Below are 26701 nucleotides of genomic sequence, written 5' to 3'. Positions count from 1 at the left end.
CCTGGGGCCCTGACACTGTGAGGCAGCAGTGCTAACCACTGTGTCATCATGCCGCCCTAGACAGTTGTCAAATATCAAGGTATTTTACTGGCAACAGTTCCTTCATAGAGGAGGATGGAAGCATCACTTGGTAAGTTTTAGTCAGATATGGGATGTGGAAGGTGTGAACTTTGCGATGGAAAAAGCAATCGAAGAGTAAAATGGAATAAAAGGAGATGCTTAGAGGCTGTGGCAGTGACCCTCATTACCTACTTCCATTCCATTGGATCGCCACACCAAACTAGCCTTTAGTTCCTTTGTTTGAGTCAACGTATGAATTGCTCCTGAAGTTCCTGAGATTGTATCTGCTGATCGTGTGTTACTGAATCGAAAGCTTTGTTGAAATCTAAATTAACTTGTTTTATCCGATAGGATCACCAGGCTGAATTCTCAGGCTACGTATCCATGCCGGCAGGGAAACAGGAATGTTTCTCGCTGGTATTGGCAGCATCTGTCAGGTGGCTTTCGCCCACCTGAAAGATGCTAATGAGCTCATTTAGTGAACCTGCTCATCAGACCCAGCTGTTCAGAGGGGCCCCTTTAAAGGGCGCTTTATCTCTGCACTCAAATACAGACCTCTCCCTGCAAAAAATTAAAATGGAACCCCCACCCCCCCCCCCCAACACACCCACTGACCAGGAGAGCACGACCAACCCCTCATCCTCACGCCCCCCCACACCCCCCCCCCCCCCCCACCCTCCCGACACCATGCAGATATGAGGGTGACCTAACCCAACACCACCTCCCACCCCAGACATCTACTAACCAGTCCTTCCCCTTCAGACCCCGCCGCCCCTCAGGCCCACTTCCCCCTCAGAATCCCTACTCAGCCCCCTGAGGGGGAAAGGGGTCTGAGTGGGGTATCTGAGGGGGAGAGGGGGTCTGACTGGGGTATCTGAGGGGGGAAGGGGTCTGAGTGGGGTTTCTGAGGGGGGGGGGAAGGGGTCTGAGTGGTGTGTCTGAGGGGGGAAGGAGTCTGAGTGGGGTTTCTGAGGGGGGAAGGGGTCTGAGTGGTGTGTCTGAGGGGGGAAGGGGTCTGAGTGGGGTATTTGAGGGGGGAAGGGGTCTGAGTGGGGTTTCTGAGGGGGGAGAAGGGGTCTGAGTGGGGTTTCTGAGGGGGGGAAGGGTCTGAGTGGGATTTCTGAGGGGGGAAAGGGTCTGAATGGGGTTTCTGAGGAGAGGAAGGGGTCTGAGTGGGGTGTCTGAGGGGGGAAGGGGTCTGAGTGGGATTTCTGAGGGGTATGACCCGTGATCTGAGTGGTGAGGGAGAGGATGCCCCTCTTTTCTGAGGGGTTGTTTGTGCTCCCCTGGACCTTAGGGGTCCAGCACACCATGTCCCCGCTTATGATTAGCAACTATAAAGCCTGTCAAGTGTCGTTCCCGCTGGGGTGCTGGATGCATGGCGGGGAGCTTGTGAATGGGCTGATTTGCATCATGATCGGGTTGCCCCTGCTATTGGGTGGTATTCCAATCAGGGCCAACAAGTGCAGGTATGTTACATCCTGATTGCCTTGATGTCCATCGGGAATCCTGATGCCTCCCATTCTGCTGGGCATCAGAATTCCCGTTGGCTGTCTCACAAGGCTGGAGAATTCCACCCGTAGCAGTCACTAAATCTGCCAGATATTACACTGCCCGCAGAAGTTATGCTGCTGTCTTCAGGTGCTTCATTACTCCCTCTGCAGTGGGTTTCTTTGAGGGATTTTGAGGGTTCCACCTCCCAGTTCCTGGTATTTTCCAGGTAGCTACTGCCATCAGGTAAATTACACCTGGGGACAGCTCTGCCAGAGCAATGGTCAGGGGTGAATTACTTCAGTTGCTCCTGCTTCCCCAGCTTAGTCAAGGTCTTGTATAATATTGGAGGTCAGTATGAAAAGTTGGGAGAGACACACTGGGGGAGGTGGGTCGGGTTAGAAAGGGATCTGAAGCAGAGAACTGCCTTGGACTCTTGAGAGCTTTAATAATAACTTCTTCCCTGCTGCCATCAGACTTTTGAATGGACCTACCATATATTAAGTTGATCTTTCTCTACACCCTAGCTATGACTTGGAATATAGTGTTCAATTCTGGTTGCCACACTATCAAAAGGATGTGGAGACTTTGTAGAGGGTACAGAAAAGATTTACCAGGATTTTGCCTGGCATGGAGGGCATTAGCTATGACGAGAGGTTGGAGAAACTTGGTTTGTTCTCACTGGAACGACAGAGGTTGAGGGGAGACCTGATAGAAGTCTACAAGATTATGAGAGGCATGGACAGAGTGGATAGTCAGAAGCTTTTTCCCAGGGTGGAAGAGTCAATTAGTAGGGGGCATAGGTTTAAAGTGCGAGGGTCAAGGTTTAAAGGAGATGTGTGAGGCAAGTTTTTTACACAGAGGGTAGTGGGTGCCTGGAACTCGCTGTCGGGTGAGGTAGTGGAAGCAAATACGATAGTGACTTTTAAGGGGCGTCTTGACAAATACATGAATAGGATGGGAATGGAGGGATACGGTCCCTGGAAGGAAAAGGGGGTTTTAGTTCAGTCAGGCAGCATGGACGGTGCAGGCTTGGAGGGCCGAAGGGCCTGTTCCAGTGCTGTAATTTTCTTTGATCTTTGTTCTTTGACTGTAACACTACATTCTGCACCCTCTCCTTTCCTTTCGGAGCCCCTTCTTCAGGGCTTGGGGCTCCGAAAGCTAGTGGCTTTTGCTACCAAATAAACCTGTTGGACTTTAACCTGGTGTTGTTAGACTTCTTACTGTGTTTACCCCAGACCAACGCCGGCATCTCCACATCTTAACTCACAAGGCCAGACCGAAGATTGCACTTCCAACCATCTATTGGAATTTTGGGGAGGTTGCTTTTGAATGTACAGTGGAAACAATAAATTGAATCACATTCAGTCCCAAATGCATTAAACAAGCTTTCTTCAGAGTGGAAGCGCTATGAGTCAGGCACTAACAACCCGTAAGCTTAATCATTTTTTTTTAAGAGAACTCGATGTAATGTAATTGGAGTACTTTTATCCTTAGCAAAAAACATATGGACATTTAATCTGCTGTGTCGATTTTGCATCAGTACATTCTTATCTAGTTGCAGGATGTTCCTTGTTTCTATGGCAACATGTAACGTGGTCACAAAAATGACAGCATTTTCTACTATTCCTGATCCTAAAGGGTTTTTTTAAGCTCCGAATGGGGACTGGAGAAATATTTTTATTGTGGCGCCTAATTAAGTGCAATAAAAGTTACAAAATACAAGCGTGAAAAAAAATCACGTGGTTTGCAAAAAATGAGTTTCTGCTGTGGTTCGTGGGTTGGCATTCTCGTGCCGTGTGCTAAAATCTCCACTAGAAAGAAACATCAAATACTTGGGAGTGTCAGAGCCACCGACAGCAGTCTGCTGCCTCAGCACTATGTCCTTCCTTGAGTAGCAGATTCACAATATCCTGTCCTGTCTGTCTGGTGATTTAGGGAGGTAGTGAATTATGTAGAAGCTGGTGGAAAAAGTGCTGACTACTGTCCACAGATGAAAATGGACCATCTGCTCATTTTAAAAGCCGCAGTGTCTTTATGCCGCATATGTTTTCATTATATATATGTTGCTCGGTAAATTTAACCTGACATTTCCAATTAAATAACATTCAAATCTAATTTGATGGAATATAGGTTATCGAAATGTGGCAGTTGTTTCTTTTCAAACACAAGTTTCCATTTTTAGCTGTTACTGCTGACTTATTTTGGTTTAACCTTTACATGATACTTAAACTGAGCTTTCTGTGCAATTTCTAAAGGCCCTCCCAGAACATTACTGTGAAAAAACTAACGTGAGACCTATTCCGTTAATGCAACATGACAACGTTCAGTAAGGTTAGGCGGTCGCAATTAAAATCTGCCTCAGTTACTGTGTTCCTGATTTTCAGATATTAAACTGAGCCCAAAATGTAATTTCTTGAACACTTGCAAAGGAAGACCTTCCATTTTAATCGCACCTTTCACGACACAAGCCTGTCCAAAAGCTCTGTACGGCCAATGCAACACTTTCCGAAGAGTTGTCACAGTTGTTGTGTCAAGGAATATGGTTACCAATTTGCATGCAGCACACCAAATGACCATATTTTGCACTCATAAACTTCTCCACATTTCTTTGGAGCTGCTAAGTCCCTCAAATATGTAAATTAGATGCCTAATTCCTATTAAAGGACCAATTTTCAAATTTCGTCCATGATGAATGAGGCCTGGGCATGTGTTGGGCCTGGGTGTGTGTTGGGCCTGGGTGCGTGTTGGGCCTGGGTGTGTGTTGGGCCTGGGTGCGTGTTGGGCCTGGGTATGTGTTGGGCCTGGGTACGTGTTGGGTCTGGGTATATGTTGGGCCTGGGTGAGTGTTGGGTCTGGGTACGTGTTGGGTCTGGGTATGTGTTGGGCCTGGGTACGTGTTGGGTCTGGGTATATGTTGGGCCTGGGTGAGTGTTGGGCCTGAGTACGTGTTGGGCCTGGGTACGTGTTGGGCCTGGGTACGTGTTGGATCTGGGTACGTGTTGGGCCTGGGTATGTGTTGGGCCTGGGTACGTATTGGGTCTGGGTACGTGTTGGGCCTGGGTATGTGTTGGAACTGGGTACGTATTGGGTCTGGGTACGTGTTGGGCCTGGGTACGTATTGGGTCTGGGTACGTGTTGGGCCTGGGTACGTGTTGGATCTGGGTACGTGTTGGGCCTGGGTATGTGTTGGGCCTGGGTACGTATTGGGCCTGGGTACGTGTTGGGCCTGGGTACGTGTTGGGCCTGGGTGTGTGTTGGGCCTGGGTATGTGTTGGGTCTGGGTACATGTTGGGTCTGGGTACATGTTGGGTCTGGGTGCATGTTGGGTCTGGGTGTGTGTTGGAACTGGGTGTGTGTTGTGTTGGGCCTGGGTGTGTGTTGGGTCAGGGTGCGTGTTGGAACTGGGTGTGTGTTGTGTTAGGCCTGGGTGTGTGTTGGGCCTGGGTACATGTTGGGTCTGGGTGCGTGTTGGCTCTGGGTGCGTGTTGGAACTGGGTACGTATTGGGCCTGCTGGAGAGAGATGCTACCAATTTCACTCCTCACCGAACCCACCCTTTAGCCGACAGTGCAGAAGAAGGCCTTTTGGCCCATCGAATCTGAGCTGATTCTCCCTCAGAACATTCCACCCAGGTCATATCACCACAGACCTGCCTTCTAATCCCCCGAACCTACACATCTTTTGGACACTAAAAGGCAACTTAGCATGTCCACTCCACCTAACCCGCACATCTTTGGACTGTGGGAGGAAACCAGAGCACCCGGAGGAAACCCACACAGACACAGACACGGGGAGAATGTGCAAACTCCACACAGACAGTGACCCAAGGCTGGAATTGAACCCAGCCTGTGTGAGGCAGCAATGATAACAACTTGACAAAGGTCCACAGGAGTTATTTTTATACTTTCTGTTTTATGCTGAATAACGGTACACAGTTTTTCTTTTTAAAAATATCCCATTTCTTACCTCAGGGAGATTGAAAGCTCCTCCCAGCTTATCTATCACATGAGGCTACCCACAGAAAACCTCTCTGCTAGAAAGGGGCACCAAATTCACTCTGCCATCGGAGGAGATTGGAAGGTAGCTGATATATAGCAATGGCCCCGAATGCTCATACAGATTACACACAGGCCTCTGCCTTGCTAAACTGGTTAATGTTGGACACATTTTACACCTGGAAAATAGGCACAATGGTTTTAGAGAGGTGCATTAAACATTCCTTGTGAATTTCCAGGGAAAATATAGGAAAATAATTTCTAACATTAACTATTATTAATACTATCATGGCTGGGAATTTCCACAAAACTGTTCCTGCTCCACCATAAAAGCTTTGTTGGAAGCATGGTCAAATCCCCTTTAGGTGAGTAAACTGGGAATCCACCGTTCCTCTGGCAAATGGATGAAATTGGAGCAGGAGAAACTGCATGAAGCTCCCAACGATCATCCTCAACACCGGTGCCCCACAAGGCTGTGTTCTCAGCCCCCTACTTTACCCCTTATACACCTGTGACTGTGCGGCCAAATTCCCCTCTAACTCAATTTTCAAGTTTGTTGATGACATCACCATAGTGGGTCGGATCTCAAACTATGATGAGTCAGAGTACAGGAATGAGATAGAGAATCTGGTGAACTGGTGCGGCGACAATAATCTCTCCCTCAATGTCAACAAAATGAAGGAGATTTTCTATGGTTCTATGGTTCTATTGTCACCGACTTCAGGAAGCCTAAAGGAGAACATGCCCCTGTCTACATCAATGGGGATGAAGTAGAAAGGGTTGAGAGCTTCAAGTTTTTGGGTGTCCAAATCACCAACAACCTGTCCTGATCCCCCCATGCCAACACTATAGTTAAGAAAGCCCACCAACACCTCTGCTTTCTCAGGAGACTAAGAAAATTTGGCATGTCAGCTACGACTCTCACCAACCTTTACAGATGCACCATAGAAAGCATTCTTTCTGGTTGTATCACAGCTTGGTATGTCTCCTGCTCTGCCCAAGACCGCAAGGAACTACAGAAGGTTGTGAATGTAGTCCAATCCATCATGCAAACCAGTCTCTCATCCATTGACTCTGTCGACACTTCCCGTTGCCTCAGCAAAGCAGCCAGTATAATTAAGGACCCCACGCACCCCGGACATTCTCTCTTCCACCTTCTTCCGTCGGGAAAAAGATACAAAAGTCTGAGGTCACATACCAACCGACTCAAGAACAGCTTCATCTCTACTCATGTCAGACCTTTGAATGGACTTACCTCACATTAAGTTGATCTTTCTCGACACACTAGCTATGACTGTAACACTACATTCTGCACTGTCTCGTTTTCTTCTCTATGAACGGTATGCTTTGGCTGTATAGTGCGCAAGAAACAATACTTTTCACTGTATACTAATACATGCGACAATAATAAATCAAATCAAATCAACTATGATCTCTGAACTTCCTTACTCAACTCGAATAGGCCTCGCCTTTCCAACTATAACATTGTGGAGAGATGGAGGCAAGTGGAAGGCTGGAGAGAAGGCCATCCAAGGAATTTTATGGGCCCTTGCACCAAAAGTAGAGCATAAAATTCTGTCTCAATTCTTGCACAAGTTGAAGCAGATTCTTCTAGGCTCCTTGAAAGTGACCATAGTCTCTCTGGCAGGCTTCCCAATGCAATAAATGTTTCCATGTGCATGCCCATCAAGCATTTCCTTTACACGGCCTCATCAAAGTCTTCATCTGAGCCCTTTGCAGATTGACTTGCGTGCAATCTTGCGCTCCATGAGTTGAAACCCATACTATCCTTCCTCTCTGCCCTGGAAGTGCAGCTCACTCACACACAATGTCTTGCATGTGCTGATCCTGCATCTATTTTACCCTCTAAAGTTCAAACAGTGATAATATCTGAGCTGGTGTTTGCATTTGGACTGTATAAGGCTAGTGGTGTAGCTGGTAGGATATAGCATCTGATCTTGACCACCAATACAAGGTTACTAAAATTCTTTGACACTGTACCCAGATCCTCATGGCTAGAGAATTGGCGTTGGTTGCTGTGGGAACATGCTTCCACTACCTTCATAGTATTCCATACAATCCTTACAGTGTAGAAGGAGGCAATTTGGCCTATTGTGTCTGCACTGACTCTCCAAAAGAGCATCCCACCGAACTCTCCCCATCCCTATAACTCAACATATTTATCCTGCTAATCCCCCCTAATCTACACATCTTCGGACATGAAGGGACAATTTAGCTTGGCCAATCCACCTAACCCACGCATCCTTGGACCGCGGGAGGAAACCGGAGCACATGGAGGAAACCCACGCAGACATGGGGAGAACATGGAAACTCCACACAGTCACCCGAGGCCGGAATTGAACCTGGGTCCCTGGCACTGTGAGGCAGCAGTGCTAACCACTGTACCACCGCATCTGTCTGGAAAGTCTCCTGACCCCCAGAGGGATAAAAGGTTCTCTTCTGTGTACCTCTTGCACCAAGGCCTCCAGTGTGATGTCTGAGAACCTTGGGGCAAGGTCTCTGACTTATTTGCTCCATTTTTGTAAGGTTCTTTCTGGTCTTCTACCGCTCTTTAACCAATCCAACTGCCGCTGCAGCCAAAATGCAGCTCTGGCTCCCGGTTTTAAATATAGTGTAAGCTAGCTTTCAGTGTACAAACCTGAGCCTCCTGCTGAGGTGCGCAACCAGTTAACATCGTGCTCAGTGCTGGGTTGAACGTCACAATCATTATAATGAGCAGCAGCGCTAAGTTAAATTAAATTAATTATTCAGACTCCTTTGATATATAACTTAAACATTTATCTCTTGAATTTAAGTGCTTTTGAAGCGGCTAAAGTAAGATTTGAATTGGAAACTTCAATGTTTCAATTGTGAAATATCACAGTTCATGAAGGACAGTCAGGAGACTTTGTCCTATTTATGCTGTATAATTGCCACTGTATGCCTGGCATATCTATATATATTTTCATTTAGTTTGTGCACTTAATTGGACATTTATTGGTCGCATCAGTCATGAGTCTTTATTAAGATTAATAATTTAATTTAAAACCCACTGCTGAGAAACCTACTTAGGTCAAAGACAGAGAAGACCCAATCTTGTTTAAGATGAAAAAGGATTTCATATTTAATATTACTTCTGTTTACTACAAGGAAAATGTATTAATTTTCATGTGAAATCTATTTTCCACTGTTTATAAAGTCAGCTATCAGATGTTGTAACGAGTATTCATTGCCATTGTAATTTGTTGAAGTCGCAGTGGCCTAAGTCTTTTCTCCTGAGTTGATGATGCAGCTTCTGCTGGTGGTGAACACATTGGGGGTGATTCTCCGACCTCGCTGTGCCGAGGGCAGATCGAGGCAATCCCGGAGAATAGCGCATGGACCTAATATTCGCTTTCGTACCCAACGCCAACCAGTTTGCGATTCTCCCGCTCCCTTTCCAATGGCGCGAATCCGATTATGCCGAGGCCGATTTGCATGAGGTTGACTGGATCTCAGTCACATTAGTGAGTTCGGCATGCGGTCGCTCCCCGCTCCAGGAATGCTCCCACCTCGCCGACAGGAAGTCACGCAGTTGTGAATTACTGCTGGTCTGCACGAGTGGAGACCTGGCACGATGGCCACGCCGTGAGGCATGGAGGCCATAGAAGCCCCTGGGTTGTAGGGGGCATGGCCGGGCGATGCCCATCGGTTACTCTGCCAATCCCTATTGGATTATTAAACCCCTTCATAATCTTCAAGACGTCCATCAGGTCGCCCTTTAGTCTTCCCTTTTCTAGAGAAAAGCAGCCCCAGCCTTTCTTGAGCGTTAAATGCTCTCAGTTTTCAGATTATTCGTGTGAATCTTGACGCTACCAGACCAGGCATTCTGACAGTGCCAGTCGGGCACACGGGCTGTGCCAGTCGGGTATTGCCAGTGCGCTGGGGCAGCACCAAAGAGATGGGTCCTAGGTGGGGGCTCTGACAGGGAGGGGTGGGCGACGTGCAGTGGGGCCATGCAGGGGTGGATCATATTGGGAGGCAGGCAGAGTGATCCATTGGGGGGGGACACTGATGCCCTAATGCCAGTGACACGTGTCAGGGAGGGGTTGGGGGAACATGCTGCCAATGGTGGGGGGTGGGGAGGGTCATGACGTCCATGGGGGGAGAGAGTCTCCCAGTGGATTGTGAGATCAGGGCACCCTCTGAAACAGCGTCCGAGCACTCTGAAGCCGTGCTCACTGGCGTGCTTAGCTCCCTCTCCAGTACAGGCACGCACCTCATCACCCTCCATAGAAGTGTGAGACAATGATGGCACAGATCACTCCTGTTTTCTGACCATTATAACACTTAAGCCAAACGAGCGAGAAAACCGCGTAGGTTTTTTGGGTGAGCGATGACTCACAATCTTATGGCATTTAGTGCAAAACAAGTACGAGGATGCAATTTGCAATTCACACTTGCAGTGGGGGTGTGGGGGGGCAGAAACCCAGCTTGCCAGAGAAGCCAGCTGCTGAGATCTAGTGGTGCTATTGCTTGGGTGCCTCATCTCCGAATGTACTGGGAGATCTCCTGCCATGCCCCCACCCACTCCATGGACATCACCCCCTGTGTAAGTCTTACCCCATCTCCACCTGCCCCATAGACATCAAATCCCTCTCTCAACGCACCCAACTGACACTGGATCCCCCCCTCCCAGTGATCGCCCCCATCTGCTAAGTTCCTGCCTTCCCTAAACCCCTGCCAATCGCCCCCCCCGCATCTGCAGAGTCCCTCCTACCCAATTGCTACCCCTGCAGAGTTCCCTTCCACCCACCACGATTGCCACCTCGGCAGAATGAAGAATTCCCTCCCTCTCACCCCTGCGGATCTCCCCTTCCCTCCCATCCCCCTGTCGTAGCTTCAGCCCCAATCTGGCTCTACCTCCCACTCAGGCCCCTCCCCCCTGACACAGTTAGCATGCCAGGGTGCCCAGTGGGGTCTTCCAGGGTGTCAAGTGGGCAGTGCTGGGGTCCTGGTGGGCAGTGCCACAGTGCCTTGCATTGGGGTATTGAATGGCCTTCGATACCCCCAGTGGGGCCATCATGTCTGGTCACTCTCTGGTGAGAACATTGACCAAATAAGGGCAAGTGAGCCAAGATGATAGCTAATTATACATTAATATTGAAATCAGTTTCACACCCTTTCTGTCGCAAAGCTGATTTCGTTGTCAAAACAGGGCCGGTACGTTCGGAGGAAGCAAGAAAGCGGGCTTGTTTCTTCCTTTTCTCCTCTCACCCAATCATACCATCTCACCTCACCAAGAGTCGAGCGGGATGAGGTCATAAGATTGCGCCCTCAGTCGTTTTTTGGGGGAATTCCGCACATTCACCAGCAGCTGAGGGATCTTCCCCTTCTGGCAGTGATGAATATTCAATAAGTTCATTGCTTTCTCATGTTTCTTTTGACTTAGAGCTGTCATAAAATTCTACACCCTTATTGTTAACAAAAGCATCAGGGTAACATTTCCAGGCACTACAGTGAAATTGTTCAGACTCACTGCTGCTAGTCGGGGTGGTAAGAGCAGGGAAGGAAAGGAGGAAATTCAGCTGGCACAATGAGTTAAATCAACCCATTGCATCCATACTAGCCCTCTGAAGAGCAAGCCTGTCAGCCCCACTCCCCACACTCTTCCCAGAACACTCAAGTGCCAATTTCCATTTCCATTTGTAATCATTGGACATCTCCGCTTCCACCACCCTCATAGGCAATGAGTTCCAGGTCATTACCATTTGATGAGTAAAAAAGATTTTTCCACCTTCTCCCTCAATCTCTTGCTCAAATCCTTATATCTGTGTCCTCTTGTCCTTGTACCATCAACAAATAGGTACAACTTTTCTTTGTCAACCTTATCTAATCCTGCCATAATTTTGAACACTTTCACCAGATCTCCCCTCAATCTCCTTTGCTCCAAAGAGAGGAACCCCACTTCTCCAGCTTAACTTGTTGATAAAATCCCTCATCCCTGAAACCATTCTGGTAAATCTCCTTTGCATCCTCTACAGGACTCCCATCTTCCTCCTAAAGAGTGGTGACCAGAACTGATCCAAGTGAAAATTCCCCGGCCTGAATTTTCCACCAGTCGGGTGTGAAATGTGCTTGTGGCCACGATTGGCCCCGGAAGCTGTTTCCATGCTGACTGGCCTATCAATGGGCTGCCAGAATGAAACATGCACTGGGGAAAGGCTCAGCGTTGTCGGGATGGGTGGGCGCCTAGAGAAAGGAGGGTACGGACTGGTGCTTCTAACATGCTGCTTCAGAGGTACAACAGCTGCGGAGCTCTCTCAGGAGCAGTACACTGGAGAAACACCACTGAGAGTCCCTAGGCAGCACATGAGGCAAAAACCTCAGTCCCCCAGATAACCTTTTTAATTTCATCCTGTCCTGGGTTAAGGTCGCAGCTAAAAAAAGACCGCCTGTTCAATTAGCCCACCTGACAACTATAAAAGCAGATCAGCAACGTAGAATTGTGTTCCATTAGCCCCTTAACAAGCTAAGTTGCCCGCTTGATTGTTGGCCAATGAGCTTCCAACACTCGCACATGTCCGGTGACTATAATATCACACGAGTGTGCGATGATGTTGGGATTCGTGCCCGGCATCTTCTTGCATGATTTCACATGTTTCTGGGTTGAGGGATGCGCCTGCCCAAGCAATGGAAAATTCTGGTCCACTACATTGACGAAGGAAGGGCCGTGGATGTCGTCTATATGGATTTCCCTAAGGCATTTGACAAAGTCCCTCATGGCAGGTTGGTTAAGAAGGTTAAGGCTCATGGGATACAAGGAGAGGTGGCTAGATGGGTAGAGAACTGGCTTGGCCACAGGAGACAGAGGGTAACAGCCGAAGGGTCTTTTTCCGGCTGGAGGTCTGTGACCAGTGGTGTTCCGCAGGGCTCTGTACTGGGACCTCTGCTATTTGTGATATATATACATGATTTGGAAGAAGGTGTAACTGGTGTTATCAGCAAGTTTGTCGATGACACGAAGATGGCTGGACTTGCGGATAGCGATGAACATTGTCGGACAATACAGCAGGATGTAGATAGGCTGGAAAATTGGGCGGAGAAATGGCAGATGGAATTTAATCCAGATAAATGCGAAGTGATGCATTTTGGAAGAAATAATGTAGGGGGGAGTTATACAATAAATGGCACAGCCATCAAGAGTATAGAAACACAGAGGGACCTAGGTGTGCAAGTCCACAAATCCTTGAAGGTGGCAGCACAAGTGGAGAAGGTGGTGAAGAAGGCATATGGTATGCTTGCCTTTATAGGACGGGGTATAGAGTATAAAAGCTGGAGTCTGATGTTACAGCTGTATAGAACAGTGGTTAGGCCACATTTGGAGTACTGCGTCCAGTTCTGGTCACTGCACTACCAGAAGGACGTGGAGGCTTTAGAGAGAGTGCAGAGAAGATTTACCAGGATGTTGCCTGGTATGGAGGGTCTTAGCTATGAGGAGAGATTGGGTAAACTGGGCTTGTTCTTCCTGGAAAGATGGAGAATGAGGGGAGACCTAATAGAGGTGTACACAATTATGAAGGGTATAAATAGGGTGAACAGTGGGAAGCTTTTTCCCAGGTCGGAGGTGACGATCATGAGGGGTCACGGGCTCAAGGTAAGAGGGGCGAGGTATAACTCAGATATCAGAGGGACGTTTTTTACACAGAGGGTGGTGGGGGCCTGGAATGCGCTGCCAAGTAGGGTGGTGGAGGCAGGCACGCTGACATCGTTTAAGACTTACCTGGATAGTCACATGAGCAGTCTAGGAATGGAGGGATACAAACGAATGGTCTAGTTGGACCAATGAGCGGCACAGGCTTGGAGGGCGGAAGGGCCTGTTTCCTGTGCTGTACTTTTCTTTGTTCTTTGTACATAAGCACTTCCACTGCCCCGTGTTGTTATTCTGCATGTTCAGTATCGAATGCTCTACGGCATGGTACTCTCTGTATTTAACTATTTGGAAGACTGGCTCTTTGATCGACTGCCACGAATTCTGCATTCTTGCCACAGATCCGAATCCATCTTTACTGCTAATATCGCAGGTTAAAATTGACTGTTCATTAACTCAATGGACACATTGACCAATTACTGAGCTTCTGACTCCACATGACTCAATGGGCCGAAGGGCCTTTTCTGGGCTCTTTGACTCTATGACATCCTCTCGAAAACTCAGGAACAGCTTCTTCCCTGCTGTCATCAGACTTTTGAATGGACCTACCTCGCATTAAGTTGATCTTTCTCTACACCCTAGCTATGACTGTAACACTACATTCTGCACTCTCTCCTTTCCTTTTCTATGTATAGTATGCTTTGTCTGTATAGCGCTCAAGAAACAATAATTTTCCCTGTATACTAATACATGTGACAATAATAAATCAAATCAAAATCAGCGTTAAGACAACCACTTTGTAACATTGTCTGTGACTGCTTCTGAAACCCTTATCCTCATCCATACTTTTGTGACCTCCAGTCTCCTCTACACCAAGCTCTGCTGTCCATAAACTTCAGTCCATCCAAACAATATGCTGGGACCGTACTCAGCTCCAAATAAACCTCAGCCCTGTAAACACTGATCTACATTGGCTCCTGATCTCCAAACACATCCGGTTTAAAATTTACATCCACCTGTTTATGTTCCTTCATGGTCTTTGCCCCTCCCTAACTCTGTAAGGCTCTACATCTCATTAAAATGTATACATTTCTCAGAGGGTTTGATAGGATTGATGCTAAGAGACTGTTTCCCCTAGCTGCAAGTGCCATAGCTTCAGGATCAGGGGTCAGACATTTAGGATTGTGATGAGGAGAAATGTCTTCGCTCAGATAGTTGTGAATCTTTGGAGTTCTTTGCACCAGAGGCTCACAGACACTCAGTTGTTGAGTATATTAAGACTGAGAGCACTAGGGTTTTGGACACCAAGGAAATCAAGCAACACTGAAATGAGCTCAGAAAGTGGAGTTGAGTGGAAGATCCACTATGGTCTTATTGATTGACAGGCTTGAGGGGCCAGGTAGCTTATTTCAGAAGTTTTCACCTAAACTCTGAGATATCTGTGCTTCCTCAATTTTGGCTTCCTGTTCATCTCCCATTTCCTACATCCCACAATTGTAGAATCATAGAATCATAGAATGCAGAAGAGGTCCTTCAGCCTACTAAGTCTACACTGGCACATGCAAAACACCTGATCTCCCATATAATTCCATTTACCAGCATTTGGCCCATAGCCTATAGATTGTCAACCACCTACGCCCTATGTTGTGAACTCACTAAGTTATTTGCCTCCCCAGCTCTCTCTCTCTGTTCCCCTAAGACCCTACTTAAATCCTACATAATGAGGCTTTCATCATCCTCTTCAAATATATTTTAATTTCTTTCAATATTTTTCATCTCAGTTTCAATTCTTGGCTGATCATGCTTCTGTGAAGCACTGTGGGACAGTTTTCCATGTGATATAGGTGCTTTAAAAAGACAGGTTATTACTGTTGTTTATCTGCACCCTTTGACACAGGTTTAATGAACATGATCCTTCGATTCTGAGTTTTCCTCATTCCATTTTCAAACACTCTTACCAATGGAAACCTACTCATGGGAGGCCCAGCTTGCACTCTCAGTGCTGATGTGACATTGTTTGCCAGTGACTTCGAAAGAAGCTACCTACAAAGATCGACCAGTCTCTTTGGCATGCATTTCCCCTCCCCTGATGTCAGTTTGAATCTGCCATCCAGTCAAGGGAGTCACCAGGTGCTCAGAAACAGTAATGCCATCGAGTGAGACAAGCAGCCAATCACATCAAAGTATTCTCACAGACAGCAAACCAGGAAATAAAATCTGACGTTTTCACTTTTAATTATTATTTCACAGGGACTGAAACAGATGATTGGTATATATGCATAGGTAGAAGCTGAAATTTCGTAAACTTTAAAAATCATAATTAAGAAATGTAATAATGCACAAATATGAAATTAGTATTTCAATGACAGCAAGGCTATCGCAGAGTAATCATGAACTTCAAATGTGGTGTCACTTTTTCATATTTTTTGCAGACTAGGGGCAGGATTTTCCGGCCACGTGTGCCCCAAAGCTGGAAAATCCCATCCAAGGTCAACGGACCTTTGCATGATCCATGTGCCGCCAACTACAATTCCCGTGGTGGGAATGGGAAATGGGAGTGGGCGGGATGGGAAAATTCCACCCAAGTAATGCAAATGGAGAAGTTTTCATCAGTTCACTGATTTCTACTTTTTGCCATCCAGGGGAATTTCAAAAGCACGCCCACTGGAGAAGCATAGAATCACTGAGAGCAGTTTCTATATCTCCGCGTTTAACTACCTGTGCGCAGACTTCAGAAATTGCTGTCTGTTTCAGAGGAGGAACGGCGATAAACACCGACGGTTTTGGCACCGTAACTACCGCAAAATGTGGCCGAGTTCATCTTGTCTGCAATGCTAACTTTAGGTGTCGTCTGTAGATGCGAGACCTTTCAAATCAAAATGACATTGAAGTTCAATTTCCTGCATGTCAGGGGGTCAGAGGATCACTCAAAGAACAATAATCCGCCATGAAAAAAAAACAGAAGGCAGCTCTTCAGTTCAAAAGCAATCCTGAACTTGGGCTCATCACACGGCCCTCACCCAAGAGAGCGGAACAGTTTGGCTCCTGACGTCCTCCACAATTACTGTCAGTGCCATTTCTTGACTGACCAGCAGGAGGCATGATTCAAGTGAGATGAGCTGGATAATTTAAATTGTTTTCTTCATTTATGAAATGAATACCTCGCTTCCCCACTGAGTTCCATTCAGTGGCCCCGCTTAAAATTGATCAGAATCACCCAGCTGAGACAAGTGAGTCCAAGTAACAGACCGTACTCTGCCGCAGGCTCATGACCTTCTGGTCAGGTATCAGGCACGAAACCACTTGAAAAGTCGAGCCACCCGGGGTAAAAAACACTTTGTTTATTTAGCTGGGCTGTGAGTGTGACTGACCCATCAAGTCAGGAAGTAGTCAACACTTATATTGCAGTGTGAACCCGGTGGGAACCTCCTCAGTGCTAGCAAACTGAAATTACATGGAAATGCTGTGGTGGCTTAGCATTATTTTTTTTATCTTGGTTAGAGTGAGCAGCCCATAAGTTTCAATTGCATTATGATTGGGAACTGATAACTTATTGTTGCTGGATAGGAGAGGGGAGAATCCGCTGAATAAAATTCTTGTCTCCATAAGTAATAAGGAAACCTTTACGACAGTCAAAATCTAATTAAAGGTAAACAGTGGCACAGGGGTTAGCACTGCTGCCTCACAGCGCCAGGGACCCGGGTTCAATTCCAGCCTCAGGCCATTATCTGTGTGGAGTTTACACATTCTCCCCATGTGTGCATGGGTTTGCTCCGGTTTCCCCCTGCACTCCAAAGATGTGCAGGTTAGGTGAATTAGCCATGCTGAATTAGTGTCAATGAGATTACCAGGGTAAATACATGGGGTTACAGGGGATAGGGCCTGGGCGGGGTTGGTGTCGGTGCAGGCTCAATGGACAAATGGCCTCTTCCTGCATTGGAAGGATTCTATAATTTTAGAGTCATAGAGGTTCACAGCATGGAAACAGGCCTTTCGGTCCAACTTGTCCATGCCACCTGGCTTTTACCACTAAGCTAGTCCCAATTGCCAGCGTTTGGCACATATCCTTCTATACCCATTTTACCCATGTAACTGTCTGAATGCTTTTTAAAAGACAAAATTGTACCCGCCTCTACTACTGCCTCTGGCAGCTAGTTCCAGACACACACCACCCTCTGAGTGAAAAAATTGCCCCTCTGGACACTTTTGTATCTCTCCCCTCTCACCTTAAACCAATGCCCTCTAGTTTTAGACTTCCCTACCTTTGGAAAAAGATGTTGACCTTATCTATGCCCCTCATTATTTTATAGAGCACTGTAAGATCACCCCTAAGCCTCCTACCCTCCAGGGGAAAAAGTCCCAGTCTTTCCAGCCTCCCCTTATAACTCAAACCATCAAGTCCCGTTAGCATCCTAGCAAATCTTTTCTGCACTCTTTCTAGTTTAATAATATCCTTATGTTATATTTTATAAGTATGAATATAAGTATTGTATTTTATAAGTATGTTATATTTGTAAGTATATATTTTCTAAGTATATCATCTTTTATAAATATATTATATTTTTATTATATTTCATATTTTCTATGAAAATATTTAAGTGTTTAATATTTGGCAGACGTCATTCCTATTGCTTTTGCAAATATATTGTTAAAGGGTAAATAGATCTCTTTATTACAAATTGCCATTTTAAAAAAGGCAGATTCAGGTTTACATCTCACCTGCAAACCATGTCTGCATCGGAACGATAACCAATTGGAATCATTTCCAGGCTGAGCTTGCAAACATGGGCTGGAATTTTCCAGCCGTTCAGGCTGGCGGGATTCTCTGATCCCGCTGCAGTGAACGGAGATTCAGCTGAGCGCCTAATTCTCCATCCTCGCTGGCAGCGGCAGCAGGGCGAGAACGGCTGGAAAATTTCACCCGTGGTATCATCGGGTATGAAAGCGTTGACAATAATACATTGAGACCGATAGAGGAAGTGGATCAAGTGCAGCTAAGTTTAAAGACAAGGGAAGGGTACAAAGAACACTGACATCTGGACATAAAACATAATCGAACTACAAAACCTTTCAGGTGAAATTCTGTAATTAAAGGAAATCTTTAAGATTCACACAAAACCAAATTCAACCCCATTGTATGAACAAAGCACCTTTGGTTAGGAGAGGAGAGGTTACTTATGAAGAATTTGTTAAATGATCATTGATATTTGTCTCTGAAACTTTCCCTAAAAATACCCCTGAAGGTGGCATGCAGGGGATCCCCCAACCCCCACCACGTGTCTTGTAATGACTAACGACGCCCATGATGTGGACCTCTTAGAATACGAGCTCCCAGATTAAGGCAGCAATGGCTTGATCCAGTTAGGGAGCCCTGCATGTGTACATATTATGGAGTGTCAGGGTTACAGGCACTCCAGGTTTATACTCTGTACGAGGAAGCACCTGTCTGAGTGTTACTGACTATGAAAATAAATCTAAATTTGGTGAAGGGACATCGGCCTCGGAGGAATTATTTCAATCCTGTTGACATGTTCAGCTGTGAATCAGTTGGTAGCACTCCCACCTCTGGGTCACAAGGTTGTCACAAGGATTCAAGTTCTACCCCAGAGACATGAGCACAATGGCGAGGCTGATTCTGCAGGCGGGGCCTGAGGGAATGCTGTGCTGTACTTGATGCCATCATTCATCAAAGATGTCAAGCCCTGGCTCTCGCAGGTGGATGTAAAAGATCCCACGGCACTATCCTGAAGAAGAGTAGAGGAGTTATCACTGGTGTCCTAGTCAGTACTTACCTTGGATCAACATCACTCCAGCAGATAATCTAGTCAACAGTAACTGGACTTCAAGTAAGTAATTCATTAGCGGGAATATGCTTTGATGTCCAGAGGTCATAAAAGATGCTTTAAGTTCAAGTTGATTTTGATTTTTTCTTTTTTTCCTGCACAGCATGTTAGATTCATGCTGAGATCTCATTGTTATGACGCAGCAGCAATCAGCTCTATCGAAGCTATTCTATGCCTGTTAGGAGTGGCTGGAAATTGGCCAAGCGGTCACTGAGGAGGTCAACCCAGGAGCTTCACTCTCAGCACGTGTTTGCAATGCTGAAAGAAGCCCAATGAACATACCAGAGTTATCGAGGTAAAAGTACTGTTCTCTCTCTGCCCACATTGCTATTCTCACTACTTATCAGACACACCATACTTCACTCTCCTATAATCACTGTGTCACACTTGTCCTTCTCATATTCAGACACTCACCATTTCTGGAATCCTAACTGTGGTGAACCATAAATGGTTACCACTATGGGTACTTGTACATATGTTACTCTTGTTACTGGTGGGGTTAGGGTTGGGGTTCTGCGGTACACTCTGTTTGGCTCCGCCTTCTTATAGGAGTACAAAGGTCACTGCTACTTCCTAGTGGCCCTTAGTCTGGGATAGTATTGTTAAGCAGTATGCTCTATTCTTGTTGCGAATAAAAGCCTTTATTCCCGGGTACGATCTAGTCTCCCGAGTGAATTAATCGCGCATCAATTTTATTCGCAACAAATTTTGTTCAAAAAAAAATGGAGCAGATGCTGAAACCCGATCGGCTAACCTTGGATCCGCGTGCCGCGGGAGCGTCAAACACTTTCGACCATTGATTGAAGTGTTTCCAGGATTACATCAACACCTCGACAGCAGTCCAGACCGACGCCGACAGATTGCGGGTCCTCCACGCAAGGGTGAGCGACACTGTGTATGCAACAATCCGTGATTCCCAAGATTACAATGAGGCCATCGAATTACTCAAGAAGCTGTACCATAAACCGCCAAACGAAATTCATGCTCGTCACCTATTAGCCACTCGACGGCGGCAGCCTGGCGAAACGACGGGACAGTACCTGCGCGAACTTCAACAGCTAGCCAGAGCCTGCAATTGCAAGGAGGTGTCGGCTACTCAATACACCAACGATCTAATCCGAGATGCGTTCGTGGCGGGAATCGGCTCATCCTATATTCGCCTGCGGCTGCTAGAGCAGGGTAACTTGGACCTGGCTAAGACGGTAGAATTGGCCGATGCGTTGGAAACGGCCTCCAGAAGTCTTGAAACCTACCCCACCGACCACGTGGGAACATTGTGGCAAGTACAGCCACCGCCTCAACTGTACCCGGCGGCTCCTCGGAACTGCGCGATAATGCTCTCAACTTCAGACCTGACGGCTGCGGCAGCTCCAGGAGGCCCACGGTGCTATTTCTGCGGATTGGCGAAGCACCCTCGTCAGAGATGTCCGGCCAGGACGGTGTTTTGCTCCGCCTGTGGGAAGAAAGGGCACTATGCAAAAGTGTGCCGAGCAAAGACCCCTTCCAAGCCAAGCAGTGCTGTGTGTGACTCCCCAGGATCCGTCTCCTCGTCTCTGGCCTCGTCTCAACCACGTGCGATTCACGGGCGCCGCCATTTCGGATGATGACGACGCAAGACACGTGTGACCTGCAGGTGCCGCCGCTTTCAACGCCATCGACCACGTGCGATCCGTGGGCGCAGCCATTTTGGTCGACACCGGCCGCAGAAGACCAGCAGGGGTCCTCGTCGTCGACTATCTCAGCTGCCTGCATTTACACTCGGGATCCAACAGTGGCGTCAATCATCCTGGACCAGGCCAAGCCTCACAGACTCGACAAGTCCATGATGGACATAGAAGTAAACGGGCGCCTGACACATTGCCTGTTTGACAGCGGGAGCATGGAGAGTTTCATCCATCCGGATACAGTGAAACGGTGCGCTCTCCACGTGCAAACTGTCAGACAGACAATCTCTATGGCGTCGAGGTCCCGATCTGTTATTGTTCTTGGGAGCTGTGTGGTAACCTTAACAGTGCGGGGCACAGTTTACGAGAACTTCAGGCTCCTCGTGTTACCGCACCTTTGCGCTCCGGTACTCCTGGGGCTAGACTTTATGGTCCACCTGAAGAGTGTGACCCTGCAGTACGATGGGCCACTCCCTCCACTTTCAGTGGGAGAACAGCAGCCTCCAAATTGTCCAGCGCGCTCCACATGCAGTCTCTCGACACTCAAAATTACCCCGCCTTCCTTATTTGAAAATCCCGTGCCAGGCTGCAAGCCCATCGCGACTAAGAGCAGGCATTATAGCGCTGAGGATCGGGACCTCCACTTAATCCTCTTACTCCCGTGTACAGCTTGCCTGAGTCCAGGAGATTGTCGCCACCTTGAGGTCCACAGGTGCGTGAGGAACTGGAGGAGTCACTGGACACCACCTCGGAGAGAGGGACACCACGGTCACCAGAACTGGCACTGGATCCAGTGCTGCGGAGGTCGCAGAGACGGTGCGGACCTCCGATACAACTGAACTTGTGAACATATGGACAGTTTGTATTGTCTCTTTACCCCACTGGCCTTTGTTTTTAAAGGAGGGGTGAATGTGGTGAACCATAGATGGTTACCACTATGGGTACTTGTACATATGTTACTCTTGTTACTGTTGGGGTTAGGGTTGGGGTGTTCCACCTGTTAGCATTGTTCTGTGGTACACTCCGTTTGGCTCCGCCTTCTTATAGGAGTATAAAGGTCACTGCTACTTCCTAGTGGCCCTTAGTCTGGGATAGTATTGTTAAGCAGTATGCTCTATTCTTGTTGCGAATAAAAGCCTTTATTCCCGGGTACGACCTAGCCTCCCGAGTGAATTAATCGCACATCACTAACTTCACCTCACATCAAACACACTGTTGAATGATCATTATCAGCACATTCTCCAAACCCCTCACAAGGCTATCACCAACACGCTCCCATCTTTCTTTCAGAACAATATCACACACAACTCTACATATCATGAGGGCAATGGACGAGATCAAGCCCACACCCCTCTACCTCCCCATGCACCTTGAAGAAAAGCTGCTCGATATCGAGGCAAGAGTAAAGTAATGGCCATGGTGACCTGAAATGTTGGAGGAAACAGGGGCCGCGATTCTCCCATTATGACCCACAACTTTTCTGTCGGGTCGGTTTGGGCCGGGAGATGCGCATGTCGGCCATTTTGCAGGTTCCCTGACGGTTTTTATGACTCACGCGCATCTCCCAGCCAGAGAAAAATGGCGCCGCCGGAAACTCACAAAAAGCCGGTGGGCTGCTGATTAGCATGAGTTTACATACCTTTGCATGCCATAATCGGAATCCACACGGCAATCTCCACCCACGTCTGCGTCTCCCACCTCTTTGGTGTGATGTAATTTTGGCACGAATCAGAATAGGTATTTAAAAGTTGCAACCTGGCGTGACAGCCTTGAACTGGCGTGAGGAGGTAAGTGCTGCTAACGGAGCTCGGGGGATATTGCAGGCAGGCCCTGGAGATGTTTGGTGGCCTTCCCCCTGCTGTCTTCAGGTTTTGGCTCATGATATCTGTGGTGGGGGTTGGGGGGTGGGGGTGCAGGGTGGAGGCATCGGGGGGCTTCCATTTCCTCACAGCTCTCTGGGTGAGGTTCTGTCAGGGAGTCCCGCTCACCCCCCCCCCCCCCCCCCCCCGACCAAGCAGCGCTGAAGCGCTCTGTGGGAAGCAGCGTCGAGGGCTCCCACTGCCCCCCCCCCCCCCGACTCCCCCCCTCCCCCCCCCCCTCTCCGAGCAGCGCTGAAGCGCTCTGTGGGCAGCAGCCTCGAGGGCGTCCGCTTCCCCTCCCCCCTCCACAGCACTTTGCAGTGGCATTGTCTTGCTGCGGGGTGTGGTCAGACTCTACACGGCCTGCTATGTCTCCAGAATGCCAGCAAGAGTCCCAGCCATGGCCAGCAGTGTCTCCCACATGCCCCCAACACTCATGGCCAATGAGCGCTGTGCCTCCTGGATGCCAGAAACACACCTGCCCGTAGTGTCTCCAGGATGGCCTGGACCCTGTCACCCATGAGGACAGACCCTTGAGCCAGACTTTCCACTGTGGTCACCACTCTTGCAGTGTTGACCTGGTTCACATGCTGTGTCAGCACCACATCCTGCAGCAGCACTCTGTTGGACTCCCCTGAACAGACTTGCAGTCTCAGCATGGTCGCTGACAGCCCTTCCACAACTCCCCGGGTTTCCTGATGCATCTCCACCAGCCGTGGGAGGAACAAACCCAGAGGCCCAGCAGCTGACTTGGGGACAGCTGAATCCTGGCCTCCAGCAGACCTCCGTGTACCCGAGCCCTCGGGTGTGCCCGCCTCCACCCGATGTGCATCAGCAGCTGTGATGCGCTCACCAGATTGTGATCCAGAAGCCTCAACACTAAAGGTACCCACCGTGGTGATCGTCTGTGTGTTGGTGGATTGTGTGGTACATGTTGGTGACGCTTCAGTGGTGCTGCCCTCGGAGGATTCCTCAGTGCCTCGCTCCAAGCTGTCATCCAGGGATCGTGCATAGTTTCCTCCAGAGCAGCAGGGGCAGCGGCAACACCCAAAAGGACGGGTTCCTCTGGGTCCAGAGCTGCAATAAAGAACACACATTAGGGGGAGGGAGGCAAAACATTCCACGCAGCATCGCGCTTAGTTAGAGGAGGACCAAGGTTGAGGGTGCGCTTCTGCTCACTTGCATGCTGTTCACCGACCTGGCTGTCGGTGACCCTTCGATACGGCCCATCACCCCCTGCCAGCTCCATGGCACGCTCCTCCATGCTGGACAGCTGCTGCATGTCAGGCACACCACCACCAGTCTGTGTCGTCTCCCGTCTGTTGCGGATTTTCTTTTCCTGTGGGAACATAAGGTGGATAGCAAGCATGAACCTATTGCAGTGCATGGTGGGCGCTATGCGTGCCTGTGACTCGGGCGTTGTGCTGACAGTTTTGGGGAAAGCGGTCACCACTGAAGGGTGCTCGTTGAAGGGTGAGGGGAAGGGGTTAGATTCTGTTCCTGGGGGAAGGGTCACTTGTGGCATGGCCAAGCACGTGCGGGGTTCTAAGAGGGATGATCATTCACCCTTGCTGATTGCAGAAGGTTGTACATTTTTTTGTGACACTGCCAGAGCGTGGTGTCAGGCTCCTGGCATTCACCGCTTCTGCCACCTCCTCCCACAATACCGTGGCAGATGCACCCCTTGGGTTGGGGCCTGGCCAGGGAACAGACGATGACGCCTCTCCTCCACAGCATCTATCAGGTGCTCCTGGTCGGCCTCCGAAAATCTGGGTGCAGGTTTGCGTGCAGACATCTTTGTGGCGTGATCAGCTGTGTATCCATCCCTGCACCTTATATACAGCTCTGGATTATTAGGGGAGTGCCGGTGCAGTGAGTGCGACCGGTCAAGGGGCCCGTTGGCAACAAATACTTGTGAGAGATTTTGAAGGCTGCATTCAGTTGAGTGTCATTCATATCTCAGAGTGCTGATTGGCTGCCATTCAATAGACTGCTGTGTCCAGGGGAGGTGCAATACCCAGGGCTCCCATTCAAGAGAGTGAATGATCACAATGCTAGTTCTCTGCAGGGCAGCAGTGAGGACAGTGTGTTCAAGGGATAGCGGGATTGCGTACCCACATTATCCGGATCCATGGAGGCATGAGGTGAGTGGGCAGTCATGTCTGTGTGTGGGGAGATGGGGGGTGGGGGCCAGCGATGAGGTCAGCGATGTGTGTGGGAGGGTTTTGGGTGTCAGCGATGAGGCCAGCAATGTCTCTGTGGGGGGGGGGGGGGGTTGAGGGGGCCAGCGATGAGGCCAGCGATGTGTGTGGGGGGCGGTAGGGTGGGAGGGGTTGTGGGGGCAGCGATGAGACCAGCGATGTGTGTGTGTGGAGGGGGGGGGACTTGTGGGGGCCAGCGATAAGGCCAGCGATGTGCGTGGGGGGGTTATGGGGGCAGCGATGCGTGTGGGTGGATTGTGGGGGCAGTGATGTGTGTGGGGGGGTTATGGGGGCCAGCGATGTTTGTGGGGGCCAGCGATTTTTGTGGGGGCCAGCGGTGTGTGTGGGGGGGTTATGGGGACAGCGATGTGTGTGGGTGGGTTGTGGGGGCCAGCGATGAGGCCAGCGATGTGTGTGGGGGGGTCGTGGGGGCCAGCGATGAGGCCAGCGATGTGTGTGGAGGTTGGATGGCAGTGATCTGGATGCTGGGAGGCCTTTTCAGCGATCTCCCAGCGATGTGCGCATGTGGAGGTTCCCACTGATTTCAGGCTCTTTGGCGTGAATAGGCCCCACCCTCCTGGGTTTTCAATGAGATTCACGACTGGGCCCTCTGCAGTGCACAGAGTGCGGAGATTCGGGTGAGAAGCTAAACTTACAGAACAGTCGGGATTTAGAACAGTTCTCCCACCAATTCAGCACTTTTAAGAACAAAGAACAAAGAACAATACAGCACAGGAACAGGCCCTTCGGCCCTCCAAGCCCGTGCCGCTCCCTGGTCCAAACTAGACCATTCTTTTGTATCCCTCCATTCCCACTCCATTCATATGGCTACCTAGATAAGTCTTAAACGTTCCCAGTGTGTCCGCCTCCACCACCTTGCCTGGCAGCGCATTCCAGGCCCCCACCACCCTCTGTGTAAAATATGTCCTTCTGATTTTGGGAGAATCGTGGCCAGGACTTCTTCAGAAACTAGCTTCTTTTTTCCTTTGTCCTTTTATCTCACCCTACACATTCTACATAACAAATTACTGATGCTTTCTGCTGCTACTTATCTCCCTCTGCTCTTGCTTCTCATTCTAAAAGCTAACCCTTGTCCACAGTTTTATTTCAGGTGTTGAAGATATGGAGATACCTTTGCCACAAACTTTCTGAAAATACGGCATCCCTCATTCCCATCCTCGTGACTATCAGAGGTACCTTCAAGACTCAGCTAGAGGAAGGGGTTGTCACCTTGTGAGTCACTGGGCACAAGTGGGCAGCGGCTGAAACATGGGGATAGGATACCTAGGGTGCCAGCTTTGTGCAGGGCAAAATTATACACAGGGGAACTATGCTTACTGTGTTTACCCCAGTCCAATGCCAGCATCTCCACATCAGGCTAAATGAGCCATGAATGCTGTTGAAAAACTGGTGTAGACCCAGGCGATGCCACAAGCCATCTGTACGTTGAGAGAATGGAATTCATTATGATTGGGAAAAGTACTAGGCTGCTTATGAGGTATCCACAAGCCAGCGTGAATGAAGTTTATGCCATCTTGCTCTCTGGGGAAGCCTGCCATGCTTTGAACAGAGCTCCCTCATTGTGCTTTGCTCCATACATGGGTAACGTAGATGCTCTTTATGGTATAAAGAACCTTTGGGAGGTCCTCCTAACAACATTCTGCAAACTCTCAAATCATCTTCCTTGTTGCTCACTCTCAGCCCCAAATAGAGCCCTATTAGACTGTTAATTCAATCTGGAGCCAGAAGGCGATGCAGAAAATCAGGTTCCATTTACTTAATACTGGAGTTATTTACAGAATGCAATATTACATATGCCTGCCTCCTCCTTAACTAACAGCCAATGTCTCCAAAGTCTTTCTTTATACTTTTGAGTGAATCAAATAATCAAGTTAGCTGAAGAACCACCCTCTTTATACCTCAGTGGTTGGTAAGCTGATGGAGAAGATCCTGAGG

Source organism: Mustelus asterias, chromosome 23 (assembly GCF_964213995.1).
Source record: "Mustelus asterias chromosome 23, sMusAst1.hap1.1, whole genome shotgun sequence".
Classification (NCBI taxonomy): domain Eukaryota; kingdom Metazoa; phylum Chordata; class Chondrichthyes; order Carcharhiniformes; family Triakidae; genus Mustelus; species Mustelus asterias.
The sequence above is the reverse complement of the archived record's forward strand: the minus strand, read 5'-3'. Positions refer to the sequence as shown.